Here is an 18715-nt window from a genome sequence, read left to right on the forward strand (position 1 = left end):
CATTGTAACAAACTCGCTCTTTACTCTGATCACGGTTGACTATTTTCGATTTTTGCACTAAATAATAAAGAAATTACACGAAATACCCGAACAAAACATTGAAGCCTTCAAAACAAACAAAGCAATTAGGCTGACAGTAGACTTGATGTAAACTTGACAGAATAAATAGCACTGACGTTTTCTTTTTCTTCGTTGGCAATGATTTGCGAAACAAATTCCATACAAAACTTTTTTCTTCCTAGTTGCGTCAGCCTGATCGGAATTTGGCAGCTAACTCCATCTTGCGTCCAGTAGAAGAATCAAAATCGTACAGGTAAAACTACTCTCTGCCTTAGGATCCCCTTTTAAATGTCATAAATCCAAACATGGCAGCCATACCCATCGACAAAAAAGTCTACCGTTGATCTAATTTCATTTGACAGTTAACTAATACGTATTCGACACGCTTATATTTGACAACTAGAATCCTGACTAGAGCTGGGACTGCGTACCAAAAGTACGTCTCTGTTACTCGTACCAAAAGTAAGTCTAAAATACCAGTTTTACGAGTATGACCCCCAATAGGCAGTTTACGTATTTGCCGTGCTTAGGCGTCTTACAAATAAGGATTATTTATACAAATATCGACTTATTATTTCGGTAAGGGTCGGAAATATGGTGACGTTTTGAGTGAAGGCTATGAATCTATTGTCATATTTTTGTTATATATTATTACATTATTTTTAGATACAACAGACACCCAGACGACCATCTGTTAACAAAATTTTATTTTACCTAAAGTAACGGTAAGAATGGAGGTACGAGGTGATAAAAGTTTCATATTTGTTTTATTTCAGAAATCAAAGTCCGTACTTTTAAATACTCGACAAGCTAAAAGTAGTCTATTACAAATGACCTGTTCCAAAAACTATTCCGGTACAACACCCCGCCTCTAGTGTGGATATTGTTCACTGACAGGTGGTGATAATAGCAATTCGACAAGTCACAATATTTCTCACATCAAATGGAAATCAACACGAAACGTCACTTTTAGCATGTCGAATAAGGGCCCAGTAAACCGTACGGTTTTTCAGCAGCATTTCAGCAGCAGGAAGGAATAGTCCCTATTAAACGAACTTCGCACCGAACATGGACGCTGTTGTGCGGACTATTTGTTTAAGTGTGGTTGGCGAGACTCACCAGACCTTCATTCACCGATGCAAACGGGTGAAAAATGAAACATTATATTATAATCCATTATTATGCGACTCTGTAAAAAATGCCATAATTATGAATAAATAAAATAAGGTCTCCTACATAGGATACGTATGAAACCTAAGCATTCCCTCCCACAAATGTCGACCCGTTCCGCGTTGCGATGCACTCTAAGTTTGAAACATTCATGTTAGTAAGTATATGAGAACTAACAACCTCTGACACGAAACCCATATCCATACCGTCTCAGTTTCGTGAAAAAACATCTACTTTTTTTTCGAATTTCAATCTCACTACGTTAAAACTCTGACTTATAATCACACGTTTGCTAATTCCTCATGCAGACTACATTTAGTGCCGGGGTGTAATTTCAATCGCTTACCGAGTCGACGGCTCAGGAGAACCAGTAGGTACAAAAAAATTCATCTAAATTTACTCATAGTTACGGGTCTCGAAGTCTGGTTATACAGATCCAGTGTAGTCCGTGTTCACGGCACAAATGGGAATAAACAGCAAGCTCACAATCGCAGGCCGTCTGGCGCTTTTCAGCTTGCAGTCTTTTAGCTCAGTTTGTATAGCCTAGCTCAGCTAGACTGAAAGCGGCCCGCAATTAGCCCGTCTGACTCGGCTGAGTTGGACTGGCGCTCTGGCAGCTTTTCGATACTTGCAACTTGCAATCGCATGCACGCGAGTGATATTTTTAACGAGTTTCATTGCATTTCTGCTTCTAACTAATCTAATCGGTTTAAGTGGGACTTATTTTAGTATGTGTCTCATTATCAAACCTTACAGAGCGTAATTTTTAGCTAATCAGTATATGACTCTCCTTATAGATCTATTATATTTTAAATCGGCTCTTTGTGACCAGTTTCACAGCAACGAAAGTTTAATCGAGCTTCTACTATTGTAAAGGATGCCAAGGAAACAAATATGGGATATTGGCTATGATATTACGTTTCCAGCTAATTGGGTTCACAATGCAGGGAAATGGTGGACTTGTTTACCTAACCCATTTCATCAAATGCTAATAAACATTAACCGCCATCGTTCAAGTTTCAACAGTTAAAAGCTCCCTAAGGCGTCCCGGTAGCATTAAATAATCAATGGAAGTCTCTAGTCTATGAAACGAGGACGCAAATCGCAATTAGTTATACTAACAACACCCGCTTAACCCTTGTAGGCAGATTTATAGAATAAACAAGAAGCGAGGCTCAAAGCGGTTTATTCAAAGTATTCTGCAAAATTCTCCGGAAGCCGAATTCGCTTTATTTTTTTGCAACGAATGCTGACCTAAAAATAAATTATGGACTCATTTATTTAAGGACTCTTGAATCTGTCGCTAGATGTGCTCGTAAGGGTTTTAATTTAGATGTTCCAATTGCTATTCACCTGCTTTATACTGGCCTGTAACAATTTATGCCCTCGTAACGCTCGCCAAAATTGCTCGACCCAATGACACCCATTGCGATAAAAAGGTTTTCTCCAAAGACTTGCGTATTTCAAATATACTGTTATATTTGGAAAGAAAAACTCTTGTGTATTGAGAGGGAAAAGTCCGCATCAATGGATAAAGGCTCATGAATTTCGGGTAAAACTATTTCTAACTAAGCTGTACGTGAACTACTTATCTATTGAACCAGAGTAAAACTTTCAGAAAGACATAAAAGGAAAAGTTCGCAGCGGATAATTCACATACTTTAGACATGTTACTGGACGAAAGCATTTTGATCCCTTGCAGAAACATCGGTGTACGTTTTCATAATTAGAAGATAAATATTCCGACTAACACGATTAAGACGAGAGGGGAGCGCGAAATTCATCTTTCATCCTCAAAGTTGACGATAATTTGTCAGAACTTGTTTTGAAGATCGCGGGGATCGCTGGTAATGAGACGGACTGGATAAAGACAGAATTAAATACACATTCTGTGATCCTTGGTATTTGCCACTGAGATTCCCGCTTTGATATACGGAATGTAATTCATACTTAAGGTTCCATTATTACGGGGAGTAAATCTTCTTTGAACTTAGGAGGCGATATGAAAAAGTGATATGTTGTATCATTGCATGTGTTCTTGTTGTTCATTTTATATACCGAGAAACGGCTACATGTGGACTGACATTCAGAAGGCGGATTTCCCTAGAGAAATATATACCAGCTGAAATCTTTTTCTGAACAAGCCTAGAGGTTCCGGAGTACGACTGCCTGCGATGTGTTTTTACGTTTTACAAAAAAAGGATAAGGGCTTTTCCCAAGCGAATCAACGTATCAATTATTCAGAGAGAGAGGATTTCGGCATTTTGTCAGTTCAGTAGTTGGACAGAATTTCAGGGAGCTTAATGAAATTCTTAGCATTTTAAATTTTAATTAAATTCAGGTGCTCCAACTGAATTATTGAGGACCGTTTGGCATAGTCCCAAGACGTTGGCAGCCTACCTCGGAATACGTCCGCTCTACCGGAACACTTGCCAGCTGGGTTAAACTACCCTTTTCATCATACAATAATAAAGGATCTCAAGAAAATCGCCATCGCAGAGACCAATATTTGTGTATATCTTCAAAAAAAATACTGCATATATATTCTACATACGATTGTGATTCAACAGATTATTTTGTGAGATAAATTAAGCACCAATTATTGAGTCGCTATCTCGCTATGCCTAGCTATGAAACTATCCACGTATTTCTGAAGATAATTTAAAACATAACGGTTTTATTATGTATTTACTTCTGTTACATAATTAGGTTGCGAGTTGTTTATTAACTTTGTTCACGCGCAAGATGTCACAAGTTAAAATTACATTTCCAGCCTGTAATTCACGAAATGTTCACCTTCGAATAAGCCTTCGCCTTGTGCCGTTCGTAATTAATATGTGCGTACACGTTCGCAATTTTGATCCCGAAGCCGAGCCGTGTTTGGGTGTAATATGCGGGATGAAGAGCTAATGCAATGTTGACCCATTTGTCGCACACCCGTATCGATTGACTTTATAAATAGCTGCCGGCTGTATTCTTTCCTTCTCTGCTAATTAGTGATGTGCCGTTACCGGGAACTGGGGAACGCAAACCGGTAAAAAAATGCGTAGAAATAATCGGCAAACCGGTAAATTCGGTACTTCTCATACTAAATATTTACCGTTTATTTGTTTTTAGCAATATTTTTCCTTGCTGACGAATATATTCAAGAAATGAAACAATGATAATTAAAAATGGGTAGTCACAAAAATAGATATTGATCGAAAAATACATCTTAATATGGAATATAAAAAAATCGAAATACACAATGCAACGCATTTAAACGTTTTTCCGTAATCATAATAGAACAGAGAAACGGGTATGTTAAATTATGTTTGTCAAGCAATGTTGGTATTGTGTTCAAGTTCGCCACGCAGGTCTATTTTTTTATAGGAAACTATTGTGATATTTGTGATGTACCGTACCGCGAGCTTAATGTTAAAAATAATTAGTTATCTGGATCAGAAATGCCAAAGATTTTGACCATGAAAACCCTTATAAAATTAAAGATTGGTATTAACTTTTATTATTCGTTATTTTTTTATTGGATAATTCTTTATATTCTGTAAAAGAAATACATGGAAATGGCATTTAATATTATGAATTGATTTTAATATATGACACCTAATTTTTATTTTAATCTTATATTGTAATGCCTTGTACTTTAATTTGACGATCATTACGAGATACCTACGTATAAGTAGCCATATTTTATACTACGTCGGTGGCAAACAAGCATACGGCCTGCCTGATGGTAAGCAGTCTCCGTAGCCTATGTACACCTGCAACTCCAGAGGAGTTACATGCGCGTTGCCGACCTAACCCCACCCCGCTCGTTGAGCTCTGGCAATCTTACTCACCGGCAGGAACACAACACTATGAGTATTGACATCTTTTCCGCAATTATGCTATTATTTGACATTGTATAATTATTTCCCAATATTTATTTGACATAGTAAGTTTTTATTTTGCTTATTACATGATTTCTTCTGTCTTGACATTGTATATAATAAATAGTGAACGATCATAATTTTAATTCATATAGATTAGCTTAAAATAATTTATATTGTAATTTAATGTTATGAAAGAAATAAATCTAAATCTGCAACAATTTGGGAATCATCGCTTGTGGGACATCACTAGCCTCGTACTCGCATTAGAGACGTCCTGCATAAATGAATGTCTGATTTATTAATCAACCGCTCTGCAGGTGTTTGCGCGACTTATTTGCGGCGGGATCGTAATGGTTGTTTACGGAACTTGTTTTCGGTTCCCGTTCTTCATTATTTATGTTGGACTGGATTTTAGAGTTTAAGGACGCATCCGGAGTCAAAACGTGTAAAATTTTAAAGATTATAAGGACGCTATGATTACTGCTGTGTGTCTAAACTAGGTAGGTATATCTACGCAACGGGGTGTTAATGAAATTTTTCAGATTTGTGAGAACTAATTAAATTTTTTGGAAACCTTCCGCAACTTGTGTGTCGGTAGGTACTTTTACTCACCACTATAGGTATATGCGACTGATTTTTCACATATTATGTAAAAAGGGTCAATTTTTTTAAATGTAAGTACCTAGTTTTAATAGCGTAAGTGCACCGTTCCTCCTCTAGTCATGGTTGAAGTTTGAATTTTTGTACACAGCATTCTGACTACAATAGAAGTCATCATTTATGAATGTGACGTATGACTTATATTATTATGTAGGTATTTTGCGATACAGATTATCAATGATCCGTCCATCCGAAACGAATGAGTTTTCTAAGCCTTTTGTTACAACACACATGCCAAAATATCATTCGTTGTTTTATGATGCTAATTTTAAATTGTCTACATGTAGGTACCTACAATACTGTTAAATTTTATTATTGATCATATTGTGTCTTATTTCAGCAATAAAAATACGTTTTATCTACGTACCTATAAAATAAAACGGAAACCTGAAATGGACGTACTCTTTCGATCTAATTTCAAGTAGTATTCCCAAGAAAATGCGTGTACCTGATGAAAATACGAATCACCAAAATCTCAGTTCCATTTGTTCGCAAGGAATTCTACGCCATTTCATCCGAAAGAGAGTCACTAATCAAATTGTTCTACCTACTGTATAGTAGATAGAGGCGTAGCAGTAAGTGAAACAATTTGTTGTGTTCTCAGGTGCTATTAGCACTTTGTGTGAGACTCGTATTTCGGTTCTTCCCACAACAATGCAGACTATTATCTTTTCCATTTTCTGTAACAATATCAATGGCAAAGTTGTTACTTGTATTTTCAATCGTAATTTTCTACAGTATACGGTTACATTTCAGTAGAATGAGTTTTGTATTGTGTACTAGATGTTTTAAATATACCTTACATTGTAAGTATTTAATAGTAAGTAGCTATTTATACTATGTATGTATCATGTTTTTATCTTTGAATAGCAGAAAAGTTTCAGTTAAACTCAAAATATATTCATATGAATTTTCATCTTGGGAGTGCGCAAAGTGTCTCGTCTAATTTGTAGCCGTATTTGCCTTTAAATTTATTATATAGGGTAATAAATTCCATATCCCACTGACCAAAAAAAACGGCCGTTACGATACTTCAGTCGAAATAAAAGAAGACATCTGGTAGGGAAACAGCAATTCTCACAAATAAATCACGAGTTATCCGCTAGAGATCTGACGGCCTGAAAACGAAAGCTTTCGTTTTGACACAACGTTGACCACAGTGTTATTTATGTGTTTATGAATGCCTACGTGTTTATTTGTAATGCAGTAGATGCATCAGTAAATTTTTAGGGTTTCGTAGTCACCAAGAAACCCTTATAGTTACGCCATGTCCGTCTGTTCGTCCGTCCGCGGCTTTGCTCCGTGATCGTTAGTGCTACAAAGCTGCAATTTGGCAGGTACCTATACATGAATCATTCTTGGCGCCAGAACGGTAAAATAAAAAGTCGAAAGATTTTTTTTTATTAGGGTATCGTCCGCCCATACAAAATGTTTTTTTTTTTTTGCTTTAACCCAATGGTGTGGGTTATCGTTGGATAGGTCTTTGAAAACGAATAAGGGTCTTCAAAACCTATTTTTTCGATAAAATTAATATTTTCGTAAATAATCGCCCCGAAAGAAAAAAAAGGGGCCACAGGTCCAAAGAATATGAAACAAATCTTGGAACAAAAGCCTAATAAATACTTTCAATGAAAACTATAGCAAGCATTATCGGTCCAGCCCCGTTTTTGAGTTATCGCAGAAAATGTTATTCTCTCTTAGTAAGATGACGTACAATGCGCCGAGAAGTACTTACTCCCTTATGCTTGTAATGTACCTACATGATACTTACTGATAGCCCTCGTTTGGCGTATTTTTACAGAATGGTAACTACGAAACCCTACACTGATCTTGGCCCGACATGCTCTTGGACAATTATTTTAGTACGGGCAAGTACGGGACAAGGCATAGAGACGAAGAGAAAGACAGCCGTTTCCCGTAATGTTTTTGATTGGTCTATGTAAGGTGCTAACAAATTAGCTACCAATATTTGTACAGCTGATACTCGGCTACTGGAGTATATTTAAGTATGAATGAAATATTATAGGTTTTATGAGTAACGGTTTTTTTGGAGAAAATTGGAAAAAATACTACGAACATCCTGTTAAACAGATTCTAGATCCTTTAACCTATGTTACGTAACACTTAACTGGCCACTTCACGTTGATAAATGAAATTGATCGTCGATAATGACATTTAAGATAAACAATTGTTGACATGACAGAAAGTATTAAACATCTTGTCAGTTAGATGCACATGATGATTATTTTTAGATAGAATTATAATTTATTTATTTTTTCGTTAAATGAAGATAAAAAATACCATGGAAAGTAAATCTTAATTTCTCTTTAAAGCTAATTGTTTTAATGTAAAGTACCGTCTCTTAAACTATCGGTAACTTACTTGTTAGCGCCTTATATACATGATCACAAAATAAGTATTGCAATAGACAAATATGAAACAAGCAGTTGGCCTATCACATTTCCTTTAAAAATTATATTTCCATAGACAATGTTTGGGCGGAAACCATTAACTTTCTTGTTAAATTTACTTATTTAAAAAACTTAACTTTGTATATGCGTAAATTGCCCTTAGCCCACACCGACGTTTTAAAAGTTTATCTATTTTTTAATAAGTAAATTTAAAAATAAAGTAAATGTTTTCCGCCCAAACATTGTAGAAATATAGTTTAAAAAAATATATGTGATAGGCCACCTCATTGTTTCATATTTGTCTATTGCAAAACTTATCTAATGGCCTACGTACAGTGTTTAGTATTTACAGTACTTAGTAAGAGCCTAATCAGAATATATGAATTGCAAAACCAACAAGAAAATGGGACACAAAACTGGGGTACAAAGGGCGGTAAGCAAATAACGTTAGGCTTGGTTAACCAAAGTTGTTTTAGCTTAGTCGCTCTCACTAAAAGCACGCGTGATAGAAAACGTATGTACTTAAATCCATTTGATGAAAAATGGATAGAAAAGTTTCGTATTTGTCAATTTTCCGAGGCTCTTATTATTTATTTAAACCTTTGGGAAACAAACAGGCAAATACAACACACATCGTTAATCAGATTACACATTCACATGCCACACAGTTCCCACTAATGAATAGCAACAATAATGTTGCTCAGAAACTAACATTAATACAATTATAAACATGCAAAACTCAATTAACTCGAATTGTTGAAAACAACATTTGACCATGATTTGATTTGATTTTACTAAGAAATATTACGTTTATTTTTAGCATAACTTATTATTGCAGAAACAAACTGTTGTAATGATAAATAAAAATAAATAGTCGATAGTCGTGTCAGCGAACGGTCTCATAGCGAAGAGTCTCGACCAACACCTAGAGAGACTCTCGCTAGGTGGCTGGATCAAGGGTCAGATGCAGAAGGCAGTAATTTTGGACACGGCGCGTACGTCGGTTCCTCTCTCTGCGGCCCTGACCATCGGCAGCTTGGGCCCTGCCCCGCTGCTGGCGGCACCCTAGGTTAGGTTTTTTATAATGTGTTTATATCTTTTGTATTGTTTTGTAAGTGTTTTTATATTTTACTTTTATATCCATATTATAAAAAATCTTAACCTAAGATATTAAATGAATAAAGAGAATAAAAATAAAAACACAAAAGAAAAATCAAAATAGTTTATTTGGTATTTAGTGGGATTTAAACAATATTGGTAAGCATAGCAATACTTGTGTTAGGAGGTACCGCTCCTTCCAAACGGAGTTTATCGGGTTTATCTCAGTTATAAATGGAATATATCAATAGCGGAATGTTTTTTATTATGAGTGCTACACGCTCTAGCCAAGAATCTAGTTCTTGCATATGTACTACGACCAAAGTGAAATGCAAAAAGATTTGTGGAGCGAGTTCGCTGATCGGGACATCGAATTGAGATATTAGATAAAAGATTAGGTGAATCAATAAGGCCATGTAAAATTTTGAACAAAAATATCTGATCTCGAATTTCTCGACGGGTTTGGAGGGACACCAAATCGTCAATGAGGAAAGATTTAAATTTATATTTCACGTCACCAGCTCGAACAAGGGTAATTTGCTGCTTAAAAACAGTGAGCAAAATCGCATTTTGCTCACCGAGTGAGACAAAATAACATTCAAATGACCTTTAGATTCGAATGTCATTTCAACGTGCGGGGCCTAATACATGTTCGAAATATTTAGATTCTATTGTCTTTATCCCTTTCACGTTATTAGCAAAAAGAAAGAGATAAAAAAGTGCATACGTCAATAAATTTTTCGTGTTATGAAGTGCATACGTAATTCAACGGTATATTGACGGTTTATAATAGACCCCCGAAATAAGTCAGACCGCATCGTTCCAAAACACCCTACGAGTTTTCATTCGTAATAATTAATTAATGAAATAAAAGTTTAAAATTTAATACAAACACCATATTTTACGTATTTTATTATACAATCAAAACAATGAACTTATACAAATTTACGCAATTGTTATGCAGTAAATAATTCTACTTAACTACCTTTAACGATCTCTACTATAGTTGACAAATAGTAGTATCCGCAATTCGGACCGGATCTTACAAAGTTTTTTTTTTACAAAAAAAAGTTTTCGATTGAACTGTCAATTGATGTTCGTTAATTCATTATTTTCGTATTATTTTATTGAAACTTTCGTTTTGTTTTATTGCGGTAATTAAAGTTAAATGTTAGAATACCTTCAGAAAACATGAGTGAAATAGTGATCCGTCCGTCTGGATTACATTTTTTCAGGTTGTATTTTTTGATGGCTGACTGACGTGAAAAATCTTGTGTACTACACGAGATCAAAGTTATTTACATCTCGTGCGCTTTTGGTCCCTTACTACGCTCAAGATTCTAAATTTTATAGAATCTTTCGCTTGCACGGGACTCGAAACAAACACTCGAATAAATATCAAACTTTGCTCTCTTGTTGTACAAATAACTATTTCACTCTTCTGATAAATTTGTTCTGAATTTTTTCAATCGTGTTAAAGTGAACATTTAAATGAGGATTCCAGACAGTAGTGGCGTATTCCAAGTCTGACCTAACAAATAAAAGTTGCAGAGGTTTATTCCACCTTCAATCATTCATACATCGATCAAATAAGACGATGCGGTATCGTTTACGTTGTATAACAAGTCTTCAGTTGGCGTTACTTACTTAGGGGAAGACGGAAAAAAATGTGTCCGCACACAGGCGTCTATCGAAAACCCAAGTGTAACAAATTACTAAACGTATAAGACTCGTCACTGCCATACTCTGCGCCAAGTTCCGGTGTAGGTAGTCAGTCCGTTATTCGTTTTCCACAATTGCCTACGCCAGCTTTCTCACTTGACATGTTTTTCTCGGGGCTTTATTTGGGTATGCATATCTTTAATTACAAATCTCCCCGGAACCGCGACAGTAACAAAGTATTACGTGGTTTATATTCCTGGGAAAATTTGTAATTTCGTTTAAATTGTATTAAGACATTTTTGTACATCTGTTACTGTATCCTTGCCATCCCTGGTGCTTTGTTTTATACGTGAGCATTTTACATTTCCCGTTGGGTTTTGTCGCGCTACAAAGTAAATGTAGTAAAGTCAACAAAACAATTGCTTTATATTATGTTTTTGAATATAGTTCTTAATTTGGCTCTAAAATAGGGGGTTAGAAACTCGCTTCGTTTTAACTTTTGCACACGAATTGATATAAAAAGTTAAAGCTTGCATTGCACTTGGAGAAGAATCTCTTTTAAACGTTAACCCCCTTACTCATAAACGTGTGCTAAAGTTGACAAGCCGGTAACAATCGTTTGTCCATTTCCATCATACCAATACGTCGGAAAGGGAAAAACGATTATTAGCGGCTTGTCAACTTTAGCACACGTTTATGAATAAGGGGGTTAGTAGTTAGGTAAGTCACGTGTATTTTATACTCGCGCTCACTTAGTTATTTGGGTCGGGTTGGGTTTCCCGAATATCTTTGAAAACGGATACGATTGAGTGTAAGCATAGAAACTATAGGTCTAGATTAAGATAAGAAACTGTAATAATATTTTTTTGTATGACCGTTTGTTTCATATTTAAATAAAAAAAAAAAAAAATAAGCAAAAACTAAACAAAATCCGCTCAAGTTTCGCATGATGGACAGACGTTTTCATCTTTACTTACCAAATATTTTCCATATTGACACAGTAGAATATATATGGTTTACGTGTGATATTAACCACATGTTCAAACTATCAGTCATTGCGATTTAAACTTTATACCATGTGAGTTGGGTCGAGATCAATTCATTGTTTAGTAATGCACGAGGTTGTATAAAATCTCGATATTCCATCAATAGGTTGACAGGCTACCGCAAGCGACGAATAATGGATTGCTAATATTGGCTGAGTCGCGTAGGTCTACACCCTCTGGATAAGCTGCTATCATCCGTCTTTTCGTCGGTAGATTCCCGTAGAGCCAAGGGGTGTCGACACATTACTTAAAGTACTGGGTGTGTAGGCAGGGTGCCGCATAGCTGTGGCGTGTCAGGAAATGAACGATATTGAAAAGCTTTCCCGAATTTACTATAAAATTTACTGATTGAATTTCATGTGGTTTTTTTTGTTAAAGTAAACGGGTTATAACGGGCACAACCACGTTATTTTAAACAAAAGTCCGGAAATGTTTGCAATGAATATAATTAAATAGAATATTGTTATATTGTTTAGAATAACTTGATTTGTGTTTCATATTCCCTCTCGTTTTGTGTACAATCCTGCGCTAACTACAAGTTTCTGTTTAACCCAATGGTTGACTGGTAGAGAATGCCTTAAGGCATCAAGCCGCCATTTCTACAATATTATGTCATGCATTAAAATTTAAATAAATAAATAATAAAACATTATAGACTGTTGCTAGGAGTTGGCCAACAGCTTTAAAAGCCTACCTGAAAAACAAATGAACCAAAAGCTTTCTTTTGTCTCCCCTATTTTTATGAAAATTGTGAAACCCCTGCAACTCCAAATATTTTAATTTCACTTTAGAAGCTCAACAGAAGCCAATAAACGTTTTTTATTTAGTAACTGTAAGACGTTATTCGCTGATGGGAATGAAGAGGGTGCGGGCTCCGACTTTTTACGAGCAACGGTTAGAATTTCTGAAATATGACTCGTCCACACTACACAAACAACCTACTTTACGTGTGATTCAGGCAATAATGAACTTTTTTTCAATGTATTAAGAACTTATACTTGTTCTAGTTGAGTTGGTTGGTTAGTATAGCGCACTGTCTATCGGGGAGCCATTCATTTCTCCGCCTCAAATAAAATGACGCCGCGATAAAAACATTTTATGTCACTACTTTTGTTTATACTTCAAACGTTTTGGTAGACTAAAGCGAAAGCGCAATTGTCTCTGTTAAATGCAAGAGTTTCCCACCTTTGTTTATTATGTTGAAGAGTATATACCGGAAGGTGTGACATATGAAAGCGTGAAATGGTGCGAGAGATTTTCATGTTACATTTTGTAATAACCGTTGAATGAGGGTCGGGTGCGGTGGAGGGCATTCAAGTTCCGAAATGACTCGGAGAAAGATGTTTGAGCCGACTAATGGCTACATTTAAAATTCGAGAGCTTAGAGTTAAACGCTGTTGCTAGGAAATTGTTTCTAAAATGTGACGTTCTTCTCAGTAAGAGGTCTCGAGTTGAGGTTTTTGATTTCTTCTTTAATTGGATATTGAGGCGCGCTCCCGTTGCGATTGTCAGGTTCGAGAGAGAAGGCCTTTGTGATGCTAATGAGAAATTTCATGGCCTATTTAGATCCACTTGCGTTAACGAGCAGATCTATTTTACTAGAGATCTACCTAATTGCTTATCGTTTAGATAAAACCTTTGTCGGTTTTACTGCTGTAGCTGTTTACGCTAAAATGGACAGATGATATGCGCTAAAGGCCTACATGCTTTTCAGAACAAGACAAAGCTAATTACAAAAAAAGATTTCTGTAACATTTATTTAAATTTTAATAACAAATATCCTCTTGATGCTTTTCTCAAAGTTTAATAACCATTATAAAATAAAATAAATAAAAAAATAAATAAAGTTTTATTTCAGGCAACACGTACAGTTGTACACCCATATCAGAATACATTTACAAATTACAATGCCAAAAGAATACTTAATAATAAAATAAACTAAAGGTTGAACAATTAAAATAGTATCACGCTATTTTTTGTTCCCGTTTTGGTGCACGGAAAGCCAGTGCCTAAACATATTACAGGTAATGTTGCGATACACCGACATGAGGATGGTGTTTTGCGAGCGGCGCATCCCCTCCCAGAAGGAAGCAATGCGCGCGCGTACCACCGCGAAGAAGTCAGGGATTCTGGCTTCTGCGAACACGGTGGAGGCACTGCAGGAACGCGGCAGCCCCATCAGTGTCCGGAATATATTATTATACTGCACACGGATGGCGCTGTACGATTTCCTGCTGTACCTAACCCACAGTTGACAAGTGTAGAAGGAGAGACAATATGCATTAAATAATGTACATTTGACCCCCCTGCTACACCTGGCAAACCTGCGGGCTATCATGTTGCCACGGACAGCCAGAGCCCTTCTCTCTCGTTCCATGTCACTGTCGTCTCTCATGTCATCCGTCATTATATGGCCAAGATATTTGAACCGTTGCACAATACGCAAATTCTCTCCATTCAGTTTGACTTCCGGTATGTTATCCGGACCCCTTCCAGCCCTAAAAACCATCAGTTCTGTCTTAGCTACGTTGTAAATCAGCCCGTGAGAACATACATAATTTTCACAGACTGATATCAGCTTTCTCAGACCCTTGATGGAGGGGCTGAGCAGCACCATGTCGTCAGCGTAGCTGAGACTGTTTACACAGACGTCACCCACGTGACAACCGATCCCAGTGCCCCTCAGCCTCCCCATCAAGTCATTGACGTAAAGGTTGAAGAGGTCCGGAGAAGTAAGTCCACCCTGGCGTACCCCGCATTCTAATGTGTAACTATTAGATGTCGCGTCGCCCCATTTCACACAGTTGGATTGGTTTCCGTACCAGTACTCGAAGACGCGTACCAGGTCTTCAGGTACACCCGCGCCGCGCATTTTACCCCACAGAATTTCATAATTCACAAGGTCAAACGCACGGCTAAGGTCGAGAAAGCATGCGTAGACCGATGTATTATTACTCACGTAATGGTCCACAGCATGTTTCAGGCTTACTATAGCGGAATCGGTCGAGAGACCGGGACGGAAACCAAATTGCGCGTCGTCTATTCTTAACGTCTGAAGCAGTCTGGGCTGCAGTAACCGCTCAAATATCTTGCCCACTACGGTTCCAAGGGAGATTGGTCTGTAGTTAGCCGATGATGACAAATCCCCTGTACGGTTCTTGACAATCGGGACGACAATGGTACGTATCATATCAGCGGGAAGATAAGAGTACCGCAAACATAAGTTAAATAAGGCACAGAGTTTCCCATAGATGACGTCACCTGAAAAGAGTATGTGCTCAAGGCTAAGGTCATCATGGCCTGGCGATTTTCCACGCTTCATGCTTTTAACCACCTTCGCGATTTCTGCAGCAGAGAAACGAATAGGGTGCTGTGGTTGAGCAGTGACGGTTTCATTGCGCGCATTCCTAAGCACACACTCCGGCACAGGTCTTGGTGAAACTTTGAACCTCTGGCTAAAGATATCGGCTATCTGCGCCTGTTGCTGGGCGCCGTCCACGCTTTCTGGTAACTGAGGTTTAAAACTGTGCTTCTTAATTTCATTCCAAAATTTAGTAAAGTTCTTATTATTTCTTGACGCGGCTAAAATATCTAATTTAACTTTTTCTTCATTTTTCTGGCACCATCTTAATTTGTTTTTGAATAGTCTACGACTAGAGCACATGTTTTCAAACAATTGGCCCGTGGACGGCTTACCAGCGGCAAGCCAACAATTAAAATGCAGTCTAAAAACACTATGACTTTCTTTAACATGGAAATTCCATCCTGGTACGTTTTTTTTAATATTTTTCTTAGTTGAACGAGAACATTTCGTTTTCTTAGCTCCCATTGTTAAAATTGATACAATATTAAAATACAAACTATTAATATAACCAAAGTGGTCATTTAAAAATCTACAGGTACTTAAAGTATCACAGTCGAGTGCGTTATCGCAATAATTACACTTAAAACTATCATTTATTTGAGACAATGATTTATCACAGAATGAGAGATAGTCTCTGATTTGCTGGTCATTCCTTATCCCCCAGCGCACTCCTGTCCGCCCGGCATCACATCTAGCGGCGTATTGTCCTTGAGCTCGGTCCAGATCGCATACAACGCGTAACGGAAAGTGGTCCGACCACAATATATCGTTAATGACGTTCACGTCCGTGATAGTGTCCCAAGCAGCTTGTGTAGCGACGCAGTGATCTAGCCATCTTTGGGCATTATTAGCCTCACTGATGAATGTAAACGAACCAGAGTCTATACCGAGTTTTTCAATATCCGCACATAACCACTTTTCATCCGCACAGAAACTAAAGAGCTCCCGACCGAAGTTTGCACTTGGATGTGCGTTAAAATCGCCTAGTATGAAAGCCACTTGTATATCACTCTCCTCTATTATTGAGCTTGCGGCCGCGAGACAACTAGTAAACTCCTCCAGATGGTCCGGATGGTCTGTAGGCATGTAAATATTTAAAACTAGTATTGAACGCGTTCCTAGCACGATACGAATAGCATTAATTCTATCACTTCCACACTTAATAACAGAAACATTGGGAAACCTAGACTTCCTCCACAATATAGCTAGCCCGCCATATGGCCGGCCCCGCAACACACCGAGCGACGTGTCGACAGATGACGTAGCTGTACACGCGAAGTCCGGGTCTATGCTGTGCACGAAGTCAAGGTCGTGCGGGAGAAGCCAAGTTTCTTGACAGGCCACGATATCCGATTCTTTGCATAGTTCTCGCACATAGTCCACTGATCTTTTTATCGATTTACAGTTATATGAAACCATAATCGTCTTATTCATATTATTTTTAGTTTTATTTTTATTGGGTGTACTATTCATAAATTAGACGTTTAAAGGCGGTTTAACTGTGTGTGCGCCGTTCTGTCCGGCTTAGCGTATCGCTCTCGATAAATACGATATTTAATTCCTTTTGGCCAAAAAGTATTGCTCAGAAATACATTTAACTTATCTTTACATATAATAATTTTAAAAGATTTAAATGAGGTTTCATATTTCTGCTTCAGCATTTGGACTTCAATACATTCCTCGCCTTTTTCGTTCACATACTCTTTTAGGTCTTGCTCGCTTGATGACATCGCCAGCCTAGACACATATATAGCGGCAGGTATCTCCGCTACAACTATTTTTGTAGAACTTGGCGCCGATCCACACATATTACCTTTATGTTTTGACCGTTTTTTAGGCACCACTAAAGTGAAGTCATCATCCTGAGACAACTGATCTTGGACCTTAATTGCACTGCGAGTCCCGTTCATATTCGTTTGGCTAATGAGCTTATCGCGATAACTAAATGCATGATGGGTCGAACCGACGTCAGAAATATGGCAAGTGCGGGCGGGCGCTCGAGCCGGCTGTGACGTAGGCGAGCGCTCAGAGTCGACCGGTTTCTCGCACGGCTCTTGTTGCGAGGCAGATACATGCACCACAGTGTTATCAATTGTGGAATGTGTATCTGTGCGTTGTTTGTGGCGTTTATTTAATTTTTTGCCATAATGCCGTTTTTTCGGGGTGCTAGAATGCGGTTCTGAAGCGTTGTTTGAACTGATGTTACTAATTAACTGTTTGATCTCCTCTATATCGGTTTTCAAACAATCAATATCGCTGGAACAATTCCGGGTAGTACAGTTTTTGCCTGATTTAAGTATGGCCAACTCACTTTTTATTACCGCCATTTCCTTCAAAAACGCCGTTACATCTACGTGGTCGAACGTAATTGCAGGAAGCTTCTTCAGTGTTTTGGCAACAAAATTGGGCAAACTGGATGGCTCACTCTCTTTAATTAATTTAATGATTTCCAATAGGGATTTTTCCTCGGAACCCTCTTTTCGTCTCATTACTCTTTTATTTGGAGCTAATAGCGACATCGCAATGTGTCGGGCATCTTCAATCTCCTCCGAAGAATACGCACTGGTGCAGATCTGAAGTAAGGCCTTTTCGTGTAGGATGTCCACTTTATCAGCTATAAACGCTAACATTTCGTTGATGATAACATTACACACGGAGCATTTGCTGTCGCAGTTAATATTATTTTTTGCGTTCGCACTATTCGCAGCGGCGGCGGGCCGCGCACGGGGGGATGTCATCGTATACGCGCACAACGCACGACGCACGACACACGACTGATGTTCTTCCTTTTGCATGGATACCATTTTTAAGGTTCCGTAGTCAACTAAGATCACTTATAGTTTCGCCATGTCCGTCTATAGTCTGTCGGAGGTTTTGCTCCGTGGTCGTTGGTGCACAATTTGGCATGGATATCTAAATCAAGCATTGCGACCAAACGGTACAATCAAAACTAAATAAAAACCCATATATATAATTATATATTTTTTGCTTTAACCAGGTATCGTTGGATAGGTCTTTCAAAGTGAATACGGGTGTTTTACAATAATTTTATGATGAAATAGTTTCGGAAATACCGCTGCGAACGAAAAAAATATGTGCCCCCCCTTCTAACTTTTGAACTATGAGTCAAAAAAATATGGAAAAAAATTGGAAAAACCAAAGCTTAATATATACTTTCACGGAAAACCATAGCGAACATGATCGGTCTAGCCGTTTTTGATTTCTTGCAAAAAGTTTTCTCTTAGTAAAATAAGCGACCAAGTGCAAGTCGGACTCGCGTTCCAAGGGTTCCGTACATCACACGAGTAAAGGCTTTGTCACAGATTTACATATGTGTAACAAATTTTAATTTTATTGGTTCAGTAGTTTCGG

General features: G+C 37.7%; 1 protein-coding gene across 1 annotated transcript in view; it reads left to right on the plus strand.

The window, feature by feature from the left end:
- The window catches only part of LOC133518844 (serine/arginine repetitive matrix protein 1-like), a 39596-nt gene that overhangs the window by 11139 nt on the left and 9742 nt on the right, over positions 1 to 18715 (plus strand). The gene's annotated exons all lie outside the window — the stretch shown is intronic.

The sequence above is a fragment of the Cydia pomonella genome, chromosome 6 (genome assembly GCF_033807575.1).
Source record: "Cydia pomonella isolate Wapato2018A chromosome 6, ilCydPomo1, whole genome shotgun sequence".
Taxonomy (NCBI): domain Eukaryota; kingdom Metazoa; phylum Arthropoda; class Insecta; order Lepidoptera; family Tortricidae; genus Cydia; species Cydia pomonella.